Source organism: Pseudophryne corroboree, chromosome 3 (assembly GCF_028390025.1).
Source record: "Pseudophryne corroboree isolate aPseCor3 chromosome 3, aPseCor3.hap2, whole genome shotgun sequence".
In the NCBI taxonomy this organism is placed as follows: domain Eukaryota; kingdom Metazoa; phylum Chordata; class Amphibia; order Anura; family Myobatrachidae; genus Pseudophryne; species Pseudophryne corroboree.
This window is the reverse complement of record NC_086446.1, coordinates 32052334-32071675: the sequence shown is the minus strand read 5'-3', so window position 1 is coordinate 32071675 and position 19342 is coordinate 32052334.

Sequence of the window (19342 nt, the reverse complement as noted above, 5' to 3'; positions counted from 1 at the left end):
ATCGGGATCCGGTCTGAAGATCGACACTGTCTAGGTCGACAATGTTTCAAGGTCGACAGTCACTAGGTCAACATGTTCTAAGTCGACAGGTCAAAAGGTCGACATGACTTTTTTTTTGAAAAAAATCTTTTTTTAAAACTTTTTCATACTTAACGATCCACGTGGACAACGATTGGAACGGTAATCTGAGCCAAGTGCAGCGGTAGCGGAGCGAGGCACCTTGCCCGAAGCATGGCGAGCGAAGCGACACGGTGCACTAATTGGACTTCCCGGTCACTGTACGGAGAAAACGACACCAAAAAAACATGAAAAACTCATGTCGACCTTTTGAACTGTCGACCTAGAACCCGTCGACTTTTCACCCCTGTCGAACTAGTGCCTGTCGACCTATAGCGGTCAAACATTGTCGACCTAGAAACTGTCGATGCAATAATCCACACCCATATATACTGCCTACATGTACTTGTACTGCTACTATATATACCTCCTATATGTACCTATACTTCTATATATACCTACTGTATATACCTGTACTGCTATTACTACTATGTATATATTGTATATATACCTATACTACTACTATATATACCTCCTATATATACACACACGTATACTGCTGCTATATATACCTCCTATATATACCTGTACTACTATATATACCTCCTATATACCTATATTGCTACTATATATACCTCCTATATACCTATACTGCTACTATATATACTTCCTATATATACCTGTACTACTACTATATATACCGCCTATATATACCTGTACTACTATATATACCTCCTCTATATACCTCCTATATATACCTGTACTGCGCTATATATACTATATACCTCCTATATACCTATATTGCTACTATATATACCTCCTATATATACCTGTACTGCTACTATATATACCTCCTATATATACCTGTACTGCTACTATATACCTCCTATATATACCTGTACTGCTACTATATATACCTCCTATATATACCTATACTGCTACTATATATACCTCCTATCAGGGGCGTGCAGGCAGGAGAGGAAGGGGAGGCAGTGCCTCCCCTGTGATAAATTATTAAACTAATACAAAGAAGATACTTATGACACATATTCTGTCATAAGTATCTTCTGTATTTAGTTTTAATAATTTTAGCTATTTAAATGAGTTTGGGAGGCACTGATAGCAGTGCCTCCCATAGATAATGATAACGGGACAGAGCGGGGGGGGGGGGGGGGGCAAGCACTGGGCTGTAAAAGCCCATTTAAAAATGACGGGGAATGCGGCACTGAAACAAGTGCCTCGCTGACAGGGACACCAGCCCTATGTCAGCGAGGCAGCTGTGATTGGACAGCGGATCAAGTGCTGGATCCGCTGTCCAATAACCCACAAGCGGCGCTGGAGGCGGAAGTGGCGGCGGGGCTGAAGCAGGAGTGAGTTCGGCTCTCCCCTGTCCTTCCTCCTCCGTACTCTCGTCGCAGCCAGCAGCCGTCTTCCCTCCCGACCCAGGCAGCAGCACTCTGCACTCTCCCCTCCCGTCCCAGCCAGCAGATCTCTCCCCTCCTGTTCAGCCCGGCGGCAGCAGCTGCAGCATAATAGGCAGGTTAGTGTGTGGTTATTTTTTGTGTTTTTCTCTCTCTCTCTCCCTCCCCCTCCTGTATAAAATATCATTTACATTTTTGCAGGTTGGACGTCATCGGCGTGGGATGTAGGTAAGTAATCTCTCTCATTTTTACAGGTACCCATATTGGATTCTACATGGACAAGTGGACATGACCGGCGTGGGATGTAGGTAAGTATGTGTGAGTGTGTGTGTTTTAATAAAATTTTACTTTCAGTGTGTGTGTATTGTTTTTATTTGTTGTTGTAGAACTACAGGTCCCAGCGGGTCCGTTATTTCCCCGCATGCTGGTACTTGAGGTTCTCCAAGTACCAGCAAGCGGGGGAGGCTTGCTGGCCCGTGTAGTTCCACAACTAAAAACAATATTCTTTTTTTACACACTTATGGCTATCAGCCCGGCACCCACCGCCCAGGGGTGCTGGGGACAGCCTCGGGCTTCACCCCTGGCCCTTGGGTGCCTGGAGGGGGGTGACCCCTTGATTTAAGGGGTCCCAACTCCTCCAGTGAACCCCGGCCAGGGGTGACTAGTTGGGGGGGGGGGGAGGGGTAATGCCACGGCCGCAGGGACCTACATAAATGTGTCCCCCGGCTGTGGCATTATGTCCTTGGCTAGTGGAGCCTGGTGCTGGTTTTAAAAATACGGGGGACCCCTACATCTTTTGTCCCCCGTATTTTTGGAACCAGGACCGGACTAAGAGCCGGTGCTGGTTGTCTAAATACGGGGAGCCCCTGTCCAATTTTTTTCCCAGTATTTAAACAACCAGGACCGGCTCAAAGAGCCCGAGGGGGGACCTCACGCATTTTTTAACCCATTCAGACCCTTTTCCATTAAATTAATGGAAGCCCCGGACAACAAAATTGCATTCATGTCCTCCTCCCACTCCCTTCCCAGTCCCAAACACTAATTTTTTTCTATAAAAATGTACAATATATCACAAGTATGATGAGCAGGCAGGCAGCTGGCATTGGACTGAGATGCAAATGAGTGGCGGCGGGCTGGGTCAGTTGATGGTGGGCGAGTTTGTAAGCCACTGGCGGTGGCAGTGGGCATTGGCTCAGGGGCAGTAGCGGGCATTGGCTCGGCGGCGGTAGGGGTCATCAGCAGGATTCGGCGGACATTATGGTTGTAGTGCCTCACCAGCCACTGTCCTCACCGCACGCCACTGCCTCCTATATGTACCAATACTGCTACTATATATACCGCCGATATATATATGTACTACTACTATATATACCTCCTATATATCGCTATACTACTACGATATATGCCTCCTATATATACCTCCTATATATACCTATACTGCTCCTATAAGTGCCTCCAATATATACTAATACTGCTACTATATATACCTCCTATATATACACCTGTACTACTATATATACCTCCTATATATACCTGTACTGCTACTCTATATACCTACTGTAAATACCCACACACCTATACTGCTCCTGTATGTACCTCCTATATATCAATACTGCTACTATATATACTTCCTATATATACCTGTACTACTACTATATATACCCAAGGCCGGCGACAGAAATCTTGAAGCCCGATACAGTGATATCGCTAGGGCCCCCTCAGACTATACTATAGTCTTTATACTGTACACATGTAAAAACATGTGTATCTCACCTTCCTCCCACACACTACAGTCAATCCCCAGTGACCCCATGCTGTATTCCCAGCTTCCCCACCCCACCCCAAAACCCTGTATCTCCTCACCAAGCCACCCAAAAAAGCCGGAGTACACTCACACAGCACAGTCACTGTGTGTATGAGGCTCCGGTCACTCTGAGGCTGCGCCCACACCACCTTCAGCTCAGTTACGTGCGGTCAGGACCGGATTAACAATGGGGCTGATGGAGCTGCAGCTCCAGGCCCACACTCCAAATAGGCCCACTGCATCTGCAGAGCTCCGTGCTGCTGTAGATAGGAAACAAATGTTTCCTTCTACTGCAGCCTGCCTGCAGTGTCCTAGGCCCCGCCCCCTTCCAGCATCAACGCCTTCCCCCATCGCCGCGGCGCCCGTGGATCAAATGCCGCCTCCTGCATGGAGCGTTGCAGTGAAAGGCTCTCCTAGGCCTTCATGTACCGCATACGGACGGTGCTTGTTGCTGCCTCCTTCGCGCCACGTGTGACGTCACAAAGGTACCGCCGTGCCACTACTCTGCAGTGTGCGAACAGACTCCACATCACAGCACAGCAGTGATGTACATTTGCTGCTCCGTGAAGGCGGCCCGGCGTCTGATAACCCTCTGGAATGCAGTGACTGAGGTGAGCTGTCAGACCCGGGCTGCTGGCTGCCTGGCTCCTGCTCTAGCCTCTTAATAATATGGTACTGTATGCTGAGGACAGGCTGAGGAGCTGTTTAGTAAAGCTACAGTATATATTTTTATATTTTATACCAGAGGTTCTCAAACTCGGCCCTCGGGGGCACACACAGTGCATGTTTTGCAGGTCTCCTCGCAGAATCGCAAGTGAAATAATTAGCTCCACCTGTGGACCTTTTAAAATGTGTCAGTGAGTAATTAATACACCTGTGCACCTGCTGGGTTACCTGCAAAACATGCACTGTGTGGGGTCCTGAGGACCGAGTTTGAGAACCTCTGTTTTATACCATACTTGCCTACCTGACCCTCTCCATGAGGGAGAAAATACTCTGTTCCTGGACTCTCCTGGTAATGTATGATTGCCATCACCTGTGGTGAAACACCTTTCTTATCAATTAACTAGCTCACCACAGGTGATGGCAATCATACATTACCAGGAAAGTCCAGGAACAGAGCATTTTCTCCCTCATGGAGAGGGTCAGGTAGGCAAGTATGCTGTACACGTATGTAATTAATATTATGTTTTATACATATATATATATATATATATATATATATATATATATATATAAATTCTAGTAAAAACATAATATTAATTACATACGTGTACAGCATACTTGCCTACCTGACCCTCTCCATGAGGGAGAAAATGCTCTGTTCCTGGACTTTCCTGGTAATGTATGATTGCCATCACCTGTGGTGAAACACCTTTCTTATCAATTACCTAGCTCACCACAGGTGATGGCAATCATACATTACCAGGAAAGTCCAGGAACAGAGCATTTTCTCCCTCATGGAGAGGGTCAGGTAGGCAAGTATGTCATACTGCTCACCTGGTATCCTAATACCGCTTGCTAGTGTCTTCTTAATGCCTCCTCATACCGCTCACCTGGTTTCCTCCTAATGCCGCCTTATACCGCTCACCTGGTATCCTACTAATGCCCCCTCATACCGCATACTTGCCTACCTGACCCTCTCCATGAGGGAGAAAATGCTCTGTTCCTGGACTTTCCTGGTAATGTATGATTGCCATCACCTGTGGTGAGCTAGTTAATTGATAAGAAAGGTGTTTCACCACAGGTGATGGCAATCATACATTACCAGGAAAGTCCAGGAACAGAGCATTTTCTCCCTCATGGAGAGGGTCAGGTAGGCAAGTATGGTGTACAGGTATATATATATGCAGAGATAGATATATGTGTGTGTGTGTTGAAGTGGGGCGGTGTGTATACAGGGCCGGTTCTAGCCCTTTTTGCGCCCCGAGTGGGAAATAGGGGTGTGGCTTCATACAGGGGGCGTGGTCAGTTACGCCCCCTGTACAGTAGAGTAGCGCCGCTGAAATGCTGTGCGGTGCGCGCACAGCAAAGGTTCTCTCCACGAAGGGAAACTAGACGCGTAGCGTCTAGTTCCCTTCACAGCGGGACCAGCTGGGGGGGCAGCGGGTGGCACAGCAGTAGCGGATCTTGCCATGGTGCGGCACCCTCCGGAAGGCGGCGCCCCGGGCAAAAGTCCTGCTTGCCCGTGGCAAGATCCGCTACTGTGTGTATATATGTATGCATGTCGTAGTAGGGCGGTGTGAATATATATATGTGTGGCGGTGTTTATATTTCTACACGTGTGTTCAGTGCTCGAAGTGGGTCGGTATACACCAGTATGGCTTACTGGCACTGCGAGCACTGACAGTGAAGACCCCTGCCGCATCTTTTCAAATTTGGTGCTATTCACGTGCCAATTGGAGCTCTCGAACCGGCAGCTAATCAGGAGCGGCCGCTCCTGATTGTCTGCCTGTCCGCAGCAGATTAGAAATAGTGGCAGTCTTAGGAGCCGCACTGTAGGCCACCGACCACAGCCTCCTCTGCACTGCAGACGCCCACAGCTGCCTTCTCTGCACCGCCGCGGCCCAGGGCCTCCTCATCCACCTCACCGCTTACCACAGTCTCCTCCACACCGCCGCAGATGCCACCATCCTCCTCCGCGCCGCGGACACCCACAGCCGCCTTCTCCACCACCCACAGCCTCCTCATCCTCTGCACCGCCGACCACAGCCTCCTCCACACCACCGCTGCTCATTAGGTAATCTCTTACCCTGCTGTCTTTCTCTCTCCCTAGTCCCTACTGTCCTTGCTCTCTCTGTCCCTGCTGTCACTTTCCTTGTCCCTATGTCCTTGCTGTCACTCTCCCTGTCCCTGCTGCCACTCTCCCTACTGTCTCTCTCCCTGTCCCTGCTGTCACTCTCCATGTCCCTCCTGTCCCTATGTCCCTGCTGTCACTTTCCCTGTCTCTATGTCCCTGCTGTCACTCTACCTGACCCTGAATTTTGTCTCATTCAGTGTGGCATAATGTGACTTGTGGCTCATACTGTGTGACATAATATGAATTTTGTCTCATTCAGTGTGAATTTCGGCTTATACTGTGTGGCTTAATGTGAATTTCGGCTCATACCACGTGCTATAATGTGAATTTAATTTCATACTGTGTGATATAATGTGAATTTCGTCTCATACCGTGTGGTATAATGTGAATTTCGTCTCATACCATGTGGTATAAATAAGATTTTAAACCTACCGGTAAATCTTTTTATCTTAGTCCGTAGAGGATGCTGGGACTCCGTAAGGACCATGGGGATAGACGGGCTCCGCAGGAGACATAGGCATTAAGAAAGAACTTTAGGTATGGGTGTGCACTGGCTCCTCCCTCTATGCCCCTCCTCCAGACCTCAGTTAGAGAAACTGTGCCCAGAGGAGATGGACAGTACAAGGAAAGGATTTTTGTAATCCAAGGGCAAGATTCATACCAGCCCACACCAATCACACCGTATAACTTGTGATATACTACCCAGTTAACAGCATGAAAAAACAACATAGCATCAGTCCAAGACCGATGAAACTATAACATAACCCTTATGTAAGCAATAACTATATACAAGTCTTGCAGAAGTAGTCCGCACTTGGGACGGGTGCCCAGCATCCTCTACGGACTACGAGAAAAAGATTTACCGGTAGGTTTAAAATCTTATTTTCTCTAACGTCCTAGAGGATGCTGGGACTCCGTAAGGACCATGGGGAATATACCAAAGCTCCCAAACGGGCGAGAGAGTGCGGATGACTCTGCAGCACCGATTGAGCAAACAGGAGGTCCTCCTCAGCCAGGGTATCAAACTTATAAAACTTTGCAAAGGTGTTTGACCCCGACCAAGTAGCAGCTCGACACAGCTGTAGTGCCGAGACCCCTCGGGCAGCCGCCCAAGACGAGCCCACCTTCCTGGTGGAATGGGCCTTAACCGATTTTGGCAACGGTAATCCTGCCGTAGAATGCGCCTGCTGGATCGTGTTTCAGATCCAGTGAGCAATAGTCTGCTTTGAAGCAGGGCCGCCAACTTTGTTGGCTGCATACAGGACAAACAGTGCTTCTGTTTTTCTGATCCTAGCCGTTCTGGCCACGTAAATTTTCAAAGCCCTGACCACATCAAGGGACTCGGAATCCTCCAAGTCACAAGTAGCCACAGGCACGACAATAGGTTGGTTCATATGAAAGGATGAGACCACCTTAGGTAGGAATTGAGGACGGGTCCGCAACTCCGCTCTATCCATATGGAAAACCAGATAGGGGCTTTTATGTGATAAAGCCGCCAATTCCGAAACTCGCCTAGCCGAAGCCAAGGCCAACAACAAGACTACCTTCCAAGTGACATATTTCAACTCCACTGTTTTCAGTGGTTCACACCAATGAGACTTAAGGAAACTTAACACCACGTTAAGGTCCCAAGGCACCACCGGAGGTACAAAAGGAGGCTGAATATGCAGTACTCCCTTCACAAAAGTCTGTACTTCAGGTAAAGAGGCCAATTCCTTTTGAAAGAAAATGGATAAGGCCGAAATTTGAACTTTAATGGAGCCTAATTTTAGGCCCAAATTCACTCCAGTTTGTAGGAAGTGAAGAAAACGGCCTAGATGGAATTCCTCCGTAGGAGCATTCCTGGCCTCACACCAAGAAACATATTTTCGCCATATTCGGTGATAATGTTTAGATGTCACTGCCTTCCTAGCCTTTATTAGCGTAGGAATGATCTCATCCGGAATCCCCTTTTCCGCTAGGTTCCGGCGTTCAACCGCCATGCCGTCAAACGCAGCCGCGGTAAGTCTGGGAACAGACAGGGACCTTGTTGTAACAGGTCCTGCCTTAGAGGAAGAGGCCACGGATCTTCTGTGAGCATTTCTTGCAGATCCGGATACCAAGTCCTTCGTGGCCAATCTGGAACAATCAGAATTGTTTTAACTCCTCTTTTTCTTATTATCCTCAACACCTTGGGTATGAGAGGAAGATGAGGAAACACATATACCGACTGGAACACCCACGGTGTCACTAAGGCGTCCACAGCTACCGCCTGAGGGTCTCTTGACCTGGCGCAATACCTTTGTAGCTTTTTGTTGAGACGGCATGCCATCATGTCTATTTGGGGTAGTCCCCACCGGCTTGCAATCTGCGCGAAGACTTCCTGATGAAGTCCACACTCTCCCGGATGCAGATCGTGTCTGCTGAGGAAGTCTGCTTCTCAGTTGTCCACTCCCGGAATGAACACTGCTGACAGAGCACTTACATGATTCTCCGCCCAGCGAAGAATTCTGGTGGCTTCCGCCATTGCCACTCTGCTCCTTGTGCCGCCTTGGCGGTTTACATGAGCTACTGCGGTGATGTTGTCTGACTGGATCAGAACTGGTCGATTGCGAAGTAAGATCTCCGCTTGACGTAGGGCGTTGTATATGGCCCTTAGTTCCAGGATGTTGATGTGAAGACAAGTCTCTTGACTTGACCAAAGTCCTTGGAAATTTCTTCCCTGTATGACTGCTCCCCAACCTCGGAGGCTCGTGTCCGTAGTCACCAGGATCCAGTCCTGAATGCCGAACCTGCGGCCCTCTAGAAGGTGAGCACTGTTTAGCCACTACAGGAGAGATACTCTGGCCCTGGGGGAAAGGGTGATCCGCAGATGCGAGCCGGACCATTTGTCCAATAGGTCCCATTGGCAGGTCCTTGCATGGAATCTGCCATATGGAATGGCTTCGTATGTTGCCACCATCTTTCCCAGAACTTGAGTGCAATGATGTACTGACACTTGTTTTGGTTTCAACAGGTTCATGACTAGAGTCATGAGTTCCTGCGCTTTTTCCGTCAGAAGAAAAACCCTTTTCTGGTCTGTCTCCAGAATCATGCCCAAGAAGGGCAGATGAGTTGTAGGATTCAGCTGCGACTTTGGAATATTGAGAATCCAGCCGTGTCACTGTAACACATTCAGTGAAAGTGATATGCTGTTCAGCAACTTCTCCCGTGATCTCGCTTTTATGAGGAGATCGTCCAAGTACGGGATAATTGTGACACCCTGCTTGCGTAGGAGCACCATCATTTCCGCCATTACCTTGGTGAAAATTCTCGGGGCCGTGGAAAGCCCAAACGGCGTCTGAAATCGGTAATGACAATCCTGTACCGCAAATCTCAGGTACCCCTGATGAGGAGAATACATGGGAACATGCAGGTATGCATCCTTTATGTCCAGAGATACCAAAAAATCTCCCCCTTCTAGGCTGGCGATGACCACCCTGAGCGATTCCATCTTGAACTTGAACCGTTTTAAGTAAAGATTCAGGGATTTTAAATTTAAAATGGGTCTGACCGAACCGTCCGATTTCGGGACCACAAACAGAGTTGAGTAGTACCCCTGCCCTCTTTGAAGCAGGGGAACCTCTACCACCACTTGTTGAAGACACAATTTGTGAATTGCATGTAACACTATCTCCCTTTTCAGGGGGTGTTTCAGTAGGGCCGATTTGAAAAACCGGCGAGGAGGCACCTCTTCGGATTCCAGCTTGTAACCCTGGGAAACAATTTCTATTGCCCATGGATCCACCTGTGAGTGGACCCAGACGTGGCTGAACAGTCGAAGACGTGCCCCCACAGGAGCGGACTCCCTCAGGGGAGCCCCAGCATCATGCGGTGGATTTTGCAAAGGCCGGGGAGGACTTCTGTTCCTGGGAACTAGCTGTGTTGTGCAGCTTTTTCCCTCTGCCCTTACCTCTGTCAAGAAAGGACGATCCACGTGCTCTCTTGCTTTTATTGGAACGAAAGGACTGCATTTGATAATGAGGCGCTTTCTTAGATTGTGAGGGAATATATGGCAAAAAATTTGATTTACCTGCCGTAGCCGTGGAGACGAGGTCCGAGAGTCCCTCTCCAAACAATTCCTCACCCTTGTAAGGCAACAACTACATATGTCTCTTGGAGTCGGCATCACCAGTCCACTGTCGGGTCCATAAGACACGCCTAGCAGAAATAGACATAGCGTTTATCCTGGAACCCAGTAAACTAATGTCTCTTTGAGCATCCCTCATATACAAGACAGCATCTTTTATATGCCGTAGGGTCAGTAAAATGGTATCCTTATCAAGAGTCTCAATATCCGTTGATAAGGAATCTGTTCATGCTGCTACAGCACTGCAAACCCAGGCCGACGCAATAGCCGGTCTGAGTAACGTACCAGAATTTGTATAAATGGACTTCAAGGTAATCTCCTGCTTGCGGTCAGCAGGATCCTTGAGGGTAGCCGTATATTGGGATGGAAGCTCTATCTTTTTTGATAAGCGCGTCAAGGCCTTGTCCACCCTAGGGGAGGATTCCCACCGTATCCTGTCCTGCGACGGGAAAGGATACGCTGTTAGGATCCTTTTGGGAATCTGCAGTTTTTTGTCTGGAGTTTCCCACGCTTTTTCAAATAATTCGTTCAGCTCACGTGAGGAGGGAAAGGAGACCTCAGGTTTCTTTCCTTTATACATGTGTACCCTCGTGTCAGGGATATGCAACACATCTTTTATTGCGATAATCATATATCGAATACATTTAGCCACCTTTGGCTGTAATTTTGTATCATCGTAATCGACATTGGAGTCTGAATCCGTGTCGGTATCTGTGTCAACTATTTGGGATAGTGGGCGCTTCTGAGACCCCGAAAGTCCCGGCGACATAGGGACAGGTATAGGTTGACTCCCTGACTGTGCCCCAGCTTCGGCTTTGTCTAGCCTATTGTGCAATAAATTAACATTTGCACTTAAAACATTCCACATATCCATCCAGTCCGGCGTCGGCACCGCCGACGGAGACCTAACATTCATAAACTCCCCCTCCTCCTTAGGTGAGCTCTCAACCTCAGACATGTCGACACACACGTACCGACACACAACACATATACAGGGAAGCTCTTTTCTGAAGACAGGTTCCCCACCAGGCCCTTTGGAGAGACAGAGAGAGAATATGCCAGCACACACCCCAGCGCTATATGACCCTGGAAAAAACACAGTATGTTTACCCAGTAGCACTGTTTGTGTATATGCGCCAATTATGTGCCCCCCCTCTACTTTAAAACCCTCTGTCACTGTGTGTCAAGCAGGGGAGAGTCCGAAGAGCTTCCTCTCAGCGGTGCTGTGGAGAAAAATGGCGCTGGTGAGTGAGTGCTGAGGGAGAAGCCCCGCCATCTCGACGGCGGGCTTCTGTCCCGCTCAAATTCTTCAATACAAGGCGGGGGCTCTTTATATACATGTACAGTGCCCATTTGTACATGTATATATCTATCTGTGCCATAAGAGAGGTTTATATTGCTGCCCAGGGCGCCCCCCCCCCCTGCGCCCTGCTCCCTTACAGTGACCGGACTGTGTGAGGTGAAGGGGAGCAATGGCGCACAGCTGCAGTGCTGTGCGTTACCTCAGTGAAGATCCAAATGTCTTCTGCTGCCTCAGATGGTCTTTTCTTCACATACTCACCCGGCTTCTGTCTTCCGGCTCTGCGAGGAGGACGGCGGCACGGCTCTGGCACGGACGGCGAGGGTCAGACCTGTGTACCGATCCCTCTGGAGCTAATGGTGTCCAGTAGCCTAAGAAACAGAGCCCTGAAATTCAGAGAAGTGGGTCTATTTCTCTCTCCTCAGTCCCTCGATGCAGGGAGTCTGTTCCCAGCAGGCTCCCTGAAAATAAAAAACCTAACAAAAATGCTTTCTTACAGGAAACTCAGGAGAGCTCCTGAAATGCACCCAGTCTCCACTGGGCACAGTATCAAACTGAGGTCTGGAGGAGGGGCATAGAGGGAGGAGCCAGTGCACACCCAGAGTCAAAGTCTTTCTTAAAGTGCCCATGTCTCCTGCGGAGCCCGTCTATCCACATGGTCCTTACGGAGTTCCAGCATCCTCTAGGACGTTAGAGAAATGTGAATTTTGGCTCATACCGTGTGCTATAATGTGAATTTCAGCTCATACTGTGTGCTATAATGTGAATTTCATCTCATACTGTGTGCTATAATGTGAATTTCAGCTCATACCACGTGCTATAATGTGAATTTCATCTCATACCGTGTGCTATAATGTGAATTTTGGCTGATACTGTGTGCTATAATGTGAATTTCATCTCATACTGTGTGATATAATGTGAATTTCGTCTCATACTGTGTGCTATAATGTGAATTTCATCTCATACTGGGGTAGATGTATAACCTGAAGAAGGCATAAGGAAGTGATAAACCAGTGATAAAGCAGTGTTAAGTGCAAGGTGATAATGCACCAGCCAATCAGCTCCTAACTGTTAATTTACATATGGGAGCTGATTGGCTGGTGTGTGTTATCACATTGCATTTATCACTGGTTTATCATTTCCTTATGCCTTCTCCAGGTTAATACATCTGCCCCACTGTGTGCTATAATGTGAATCTCAGCTCATACCACATGCTATAATGTGAATTTCATCTCATACCGTGTGCTATAATGTGAATTTCGGCTGATACTGTGTGCTCAAATGTGAATTTCATCTCATACTGTGTGATATAATGTGAATTTCGTCTCATACCACGTGGTATAATATGAATTTCGTCTCATACTGTGTGGTATAATGTGAGTTTCGTCTCATACCGTGTGGTATAATGTGAATTTCGGCTCATACCGTGTGGTATAATGTGAATTTTGGCTCATACTGTGTGGTATAATGTGAATTTCGGCTCATACTGTGTGCTATAATGTGAATTTCGGCTCTTACCGTGTGCTATAATGTGAATTTCGTCTCATACTGCGTGGTATAATATGAATTTCGGCTCATTAAGTGTGATATAATGTGAATTTCGTCTCATACCACGTGGTATAATATGAGTTTTGTCTCATACCGTGTGATATAATGTGAATTTCGGCTCATACCGTGTGGTATAATGTGAATTTCGGCTCATACCGTGTGGTATAATGTGAATTTTGGCTCATACTGTGTGGTATAATGTGAATTTCGGCTCATACTGTGTGCTATAATGTGAATTTCGTCTCTTACCGTGTGCTATAATGTGAATTTCGGCTCATACTGTGTCACCTTAATGTGGAAGTTGCACCAGCACTAGATAGTATAAGGGGTCCTACTATTGTGGTGCATAATGTGTACAAGGGGTATATGGTGTGGTAAACTACACTTAAGGATACGCCCCCTTTTGAGTGGCCTCACCCCAGTGCGCAAATTTACAGCCTTCACTTTTATATATCCTCACTTCAAAATTTCCACTTCGACTACTTTGTGTGTTGAAGTGGGGCGGTGTGTGTGTGTGCGAAGTAGTGTACCGCCACTTTGATATGGGATTTGAAATATAAAACAATATTGGGTCCCTCAGGATGCGTTCTGGCCAGTCAGCAGCGCTGTCCTATCAGTCACGCTCCAGAGGGAGTGGAGGAGACCAACAAGAGTGTGCTTTCCAGGCTCCCACCCTGCTCTTATCTTCTTCACTGCAAGGATATTTGATTCTATGGAGCCTGCTGTGTGGCTTGGGGCTGTTAGCCAGGGTCTGATATACTGAGGGAAAGCCACGGTGCTCTGTTTTTGAGAGCAGAAGAATACACATCAGGGCAAAGGAGGACTGACAGCCACTATCTGTCCAGCTGCAGAGTGCAGCACCAGCCTCTTGCCCTCTCATCTGCCCCACGGCCCACCTCCACCTCTATATTCAGGATGCAGGGCCCTGGATGGGAGTCCGCCAGTGTCAGCAGGCCCCTGAGAGGGTAGCAGGGAGTAGGAGGACTGTGTTGAGCAAGGCATGGAAAGAGGGAGAGGTGCAGGGCTGAGTGATGGAAGAACAGAGTTAGTAATACAGAGTTAAGCACGCCCTAAGAGTGAGGGAAGCAGGGAGTGAGTAGTGTAGGGGAGAGAGGATCGCAGGGTCCTAATCACATTCTTTGTTTACGGCTCATTTGTGGTGTGAATGCTACGTGAGGCCTAGGGGAGGGAGATTGAGGGGGCTGAAGGTAGGTGGGTAGCTATGCAATTCATGATGTTAGCCACACCCCATAGCACTGGTCACACCCCCATTTCAGTAGTCCCACCCCCTGCAGCGACACCCAATAGGCCCATCATAAACTTCAGCTCCAAGCCCATGAGGACCTTAATCTGTCACTGCGTGCGGTGGGGTGAGGCAGAGCCTTTCCTGTCATACTAACGTTTGTGCCAGAGTTTTGACTGTATAAAGTATGTGAAAAATACACACAATTTGTTTGAAATATCTTCTTTGCATTATTCTAATCATTTTTATAGCCAAAACTCTGGAGTAAAAAGTCTATGGCAGGTGTAACCTTTCCGCACATCTCTGATCAAAGCGCACCAAATTTCCATGAGTTTATACTGCTGCACCTGTGTATAATGCCCAGATGTACCATTTGACTAATATATTGCGTGTAAATTTGGCTCTGGTGCTAGCCAGTTCCTCCTGAGCCATTTAGCTCACCGCACGTCCCTGCTGCTTATATATACCTATACTTTTACTATATGTACCTCCTATATATACCTCTACTGCTACGTTATGTACCTTCTATATATACCTATACTGCTTCTATATGTACCTCCTATATATACACACACCTATACTACTACTACATCTTATATATACATGTACCACCTATATATACCTATAGTACTATATATACCTCATATAATAGGATTTTAATATCTACCGGTAAATCCTTTTCTCTTAGTCCGTAGAGGATGCTGGGGACTCCAAAAGGACCATGGGGTATAGACGGGATCCGCAGGAGACATGGGCACTTTAAGACTTTAATGGGCGTGAACTGGCTCCTCCCTCTATGCCCCTCCTCCAGACTCCAGTTATAGGAACTGTGCCCAGAGGAGACGGACATTTTGAGGAAAAGGATTTTGTTAAACTAAGGGTGAGATACAGTACATACCAGCTCACACCACAACACACCGTACAACAGACCTGGCCAAACCAGTCCTCGAGATCTACCAACAGTTCACATTTTCCAGACCACCTAGTTTATGCACAGGTGTAGTCATTACTAATTAAGATGTGCTGCATTCATTCCTAACTGACTATTCTACAGATCTCCAGGAAGCCTGGAAAACATAAACTGTTGGTAGATCTCGAGGACCGGTTTGGCCAGCCCTGCCGTACAACATGGCCTGTAACTACAACCAGTTAACAGCGTGAACCAAAGAGATCAGCAACAGGCTGACCTTTACCAAAACACAACCCTTGTGCAACATAAGCAATAACTATTTACAATTACTGCAGCTAGAGTCCGCACTGGGACGGGCGCCCAGCATCCTCTACGGACTAAGAGAAAAGGATTTACCGGTAGGTATTAAAATCCTATTTTCTCCTTCGTCCTAGAGGATGCTGGGGACTCCAAAAGGACCATGGGGTTTATAGCAAAGCTCCAGACCGGGCGGGAGAGTGCGGATGACTCTGCAGCACCAATTGAGCAAACATGAGGTCCTCATCAGCCAGGGTATCAAACTTGTAGAATTTTGCAAAAGTGTTTGAACCTGACCAAGTAGCAGCTCGGCAAAGCTGTAATGCCAAGACGCCTCGGGCAACCGCCCAAGATGAGCCCACCTTCCTAGTGGAATGGGCTTTCACCGATTTCGGTACCAGCAATCCAGACATAGAATGAGCCTGCTGAATCGTATTACAGATCCAGCGTGCAATCGTCTGCTTAGAAGCAGGAGCGCCAACTTTGTTGGCCGCATACAGCACAAACAGAGCTTCTGTTTTCCGAACATGAGCCTTTTTGGCTACATAAATTTTTAAAGCTCTGACCACTTCGAGAGACTTAGAATCAGCCAAGGCTTCAGTAGCCACAGGTACCTCAATAGGTTGGTTCATGTGAAATGAAGAAACCACCTTTGGCAAAAATTGTTGATGAGTTCTCAACTCCGCTCTATCCTCGTGGAAAATCAAATAGGGGCTTTTGTGAGACAAAGCCGCCAATTCGGACACCCGCCTTGCGGACGCCAAGGCCAATAGCATGACTACTTTCCAAGTAAGAAATTTCAACTCAACCTTTTGTAAAGGTTCAAACCAATGTGACGTAAGGAACTGTAACACCACGTTAAGGTCCCATGGTGCCACTGGGGGCACAAAGGGAGGTTGGATGTGCAGCACACCCTTTACAAAAGTCTGAACTTCTGGAAGTGAGGCCAATTCTTTTTGAAAGAAAATTGACAAGGCCGAAACCTGCACTTTAATGGAGCCTAACTTCAGGCCCTGCTTGCAAAAAGTGGAAAAAACGACCCAGCTGAAATACTTCCGTAGGAGCCTTCCTGGATTCACACCAAGACACATATTTACTCCAAATACGGCGATAATGCTTCGCCGTTACCTCCTTTCTAGCTTTAAGTAGAGTGGGGATGGCTTCCCCGGGAATACCATTTCTGGCTAGGATTTGGCGGAAACGCAACCGCGGTAAGTCCTGGAACACGCACGGCCCCTGTTGTAACAGGTTCTCTCTTAGAGGAAGAGGCCAGGGATATCCTGTCAGCAATTCCTGAAGATCCGAATACCAGGCCCTCCGTGGCCAATCTGGAACAACGAGAGTCGCCTGAACCCATGTCCTTCTTATGATCCGTATCACTTTTGGGATGAGCGGAAGTGGAGGGAACACATAGACCGACCGAAACACCGATGGTGTCACCTGCTATTGCTTTAGGGTCCCTCGGCCTGGAACAGTATGTCTGAAGCTTCTTGTTGAGGTGAGACACCATCATTTATATTTGAGGAAGTCCCCAACGACTTGTCACTTCTGCAAAGACTTCTGGATGAAGACCGCACTCTCCTGGATGGAGATCATGTTTGCTGAGGAAGTCTGCTTCCCAGTAATCCACTCCTAGAATGAAGATTGCTGACAGAGCGCTTGCATGTTTTTCTGCCCAGCGAAGAATCTTAGCGGCCTCCGACATTGCCGCTCTGCTCCTTGTTCCGCCCTGGCGGTTTACGTGCGCCACGGCTGTAATGTTGTCTGACTGAATCATGACGGGCAGGTCTCGAAGATGATGTTCCGCTTGCCGAAGGCCGTTGTAGATGGCCCTTAACTCCAGCACGTTTATGTGCAGACAAGCTTCCTGGCTCGACCATTTTCCCTGGAAATTTTGTCCCTGTGTGACTGCTCCCCAACATCGGAGACTCGCATCCGTGGTCACCAGAATCCAATCCTGGATCCCGAACCTGCGACCCTCTAGAAGGTGAGAACTCTGGAGCCACCACAGGAGAGAAACCCTTGCCCTGGGGGACAGGCTTATCTTCCGGTGTATATGCAGATGGGACCCGGACCACCTGTCCAGCAGGTCCCACTGAAAAGTTCTTGCATGGAATCTGCCGAACGGAATGGCCTCGTAGGCCGCCACCATTTTTCCCAGCACACGATTGCAGTGATGAATCGACACCCTTGGCGGTTTTAGAAGGTCTCTGACCATGTTCTGGAGTTCCTGAGCCTTTTCCAACGGGAGAAAGATCCTCTGCCGTTCCGTGTCCAGAATCATGCCTAAAAACGACAGCCGAGTTGTCGGAATCAACTGCGACTTTGGTAAATTTAGGAGCCAACCATGTTGTTGCAGCACCTCCAGGGAGAGCGCAACGCTCTTTAGTATCTGCTCCCTTGACCTCGCCTTTATCAGGAGATCGTCCAAGTATGGGATAATTGTGACCCCTTGCTTGTGCAGGAGCACTATCATTTCCACCATTACTTTGGTGAAAATCCTCGGGGCCATGGAAAATTGGTAGTCACAATCCTGAACCGCAAACCTCAGGAACGCTTGATGAGGAGGATATATGGAGACATGTAGGTATGCATCCTTTATGTCGACTGACACAATAAAATCCCCCCCCTCCAAACTGGAGATCACAGCTCGGAGAGATTCCATCTTGAATTTGAATCTTTTTAAATACAGGTTGAGGGATTTTAAGTTCAGAATTGGTCTGACCGAGCCATTCGGCTTCGGGACCACGAATAGGGTTGAATAAAACCCTTTCCCCTGTTGTAACGGAGGAACCGTGACAATGATTTGCTGTTGACACAGCTTTTGTATTGCCGCACTCACTACCTCTCTCTCTGGGTGAGAAACTGGTAAGGCCGATTTGAAAAATCGGTGTGGAGGCACGTCTTGGAACTCCAGTTTGTACTGTTGGGTCACAATTTCCAGCACCCAAGATCCAGGCCCGAGCGAACCCAGGCTGGACCGAAGAGCTGAAGACGTGCCCCACCGGTGCGGACTCCCGCAGAGGAGCCGCAGCGTCATGCGGTGGATTTGGCAGAAGCCGGGGAGGACTTCTGCTCCTGGGAGCTTGCCACAGCCGGCGATCTTTTTCCTCTTCCTTTACCTCTGGCCGCGAGGAAGGAAGATCCACGTCCTTTCCTGAATTTATGAGACCGAAAGGACTGCATCTGGTATTGAGGCATTTTCTTTTGCTGCGGGGGGACAAAAGGCAAAAAGGAAGACTTACCCGCGGTAGCCGTAGAAACCAGGTCCGCGAGGCCTTCACCAAACAACACTTCACCTTTGAAGGGCAGGGCCTCCACAGCCTTTTTAGAATCAGCATCACCATTCCACTAATGAGTCCACAACGCCCTCCTAGCCGAGACTGCGATGGCATTGGCCCCTGATCCCAAGAGGCCAATATCTCTTGCCGCTTCCCTTAGATATATTGCTGCGTCCCTGATATGACCCAGCGTCAAAAGCACGTTATCCCTATCCAGGGTGTCTATGTCCGATGACAAGTTATATGCCCACCTTTCAATAGCGCTAATCACCCATGCAGACGCCACGGCTGGCCTGAGCAGCGTACCCGTAGTAACATAAATAGATTTTAAGGTAGTTTCCTTCTTACGATCCGCAGGATCCTTTAGGGTTGCTGTGTCAGGGGACGGTAGCGCCACCTTCTTGGACAAACACGCCAGAGCTTTGTCCACCGTGGGTGAGGATTCCCACCGTAACCTATCCTGCGAGGGACAAGGATACGCCATAGCAATCCTCCTGGGAATCTGCAGTCTCTTGTCAGGGGATTCCCAAGCTTTTTCAAAAAGAGCGTTCAGTTCATGAGAGGGAGGAAACA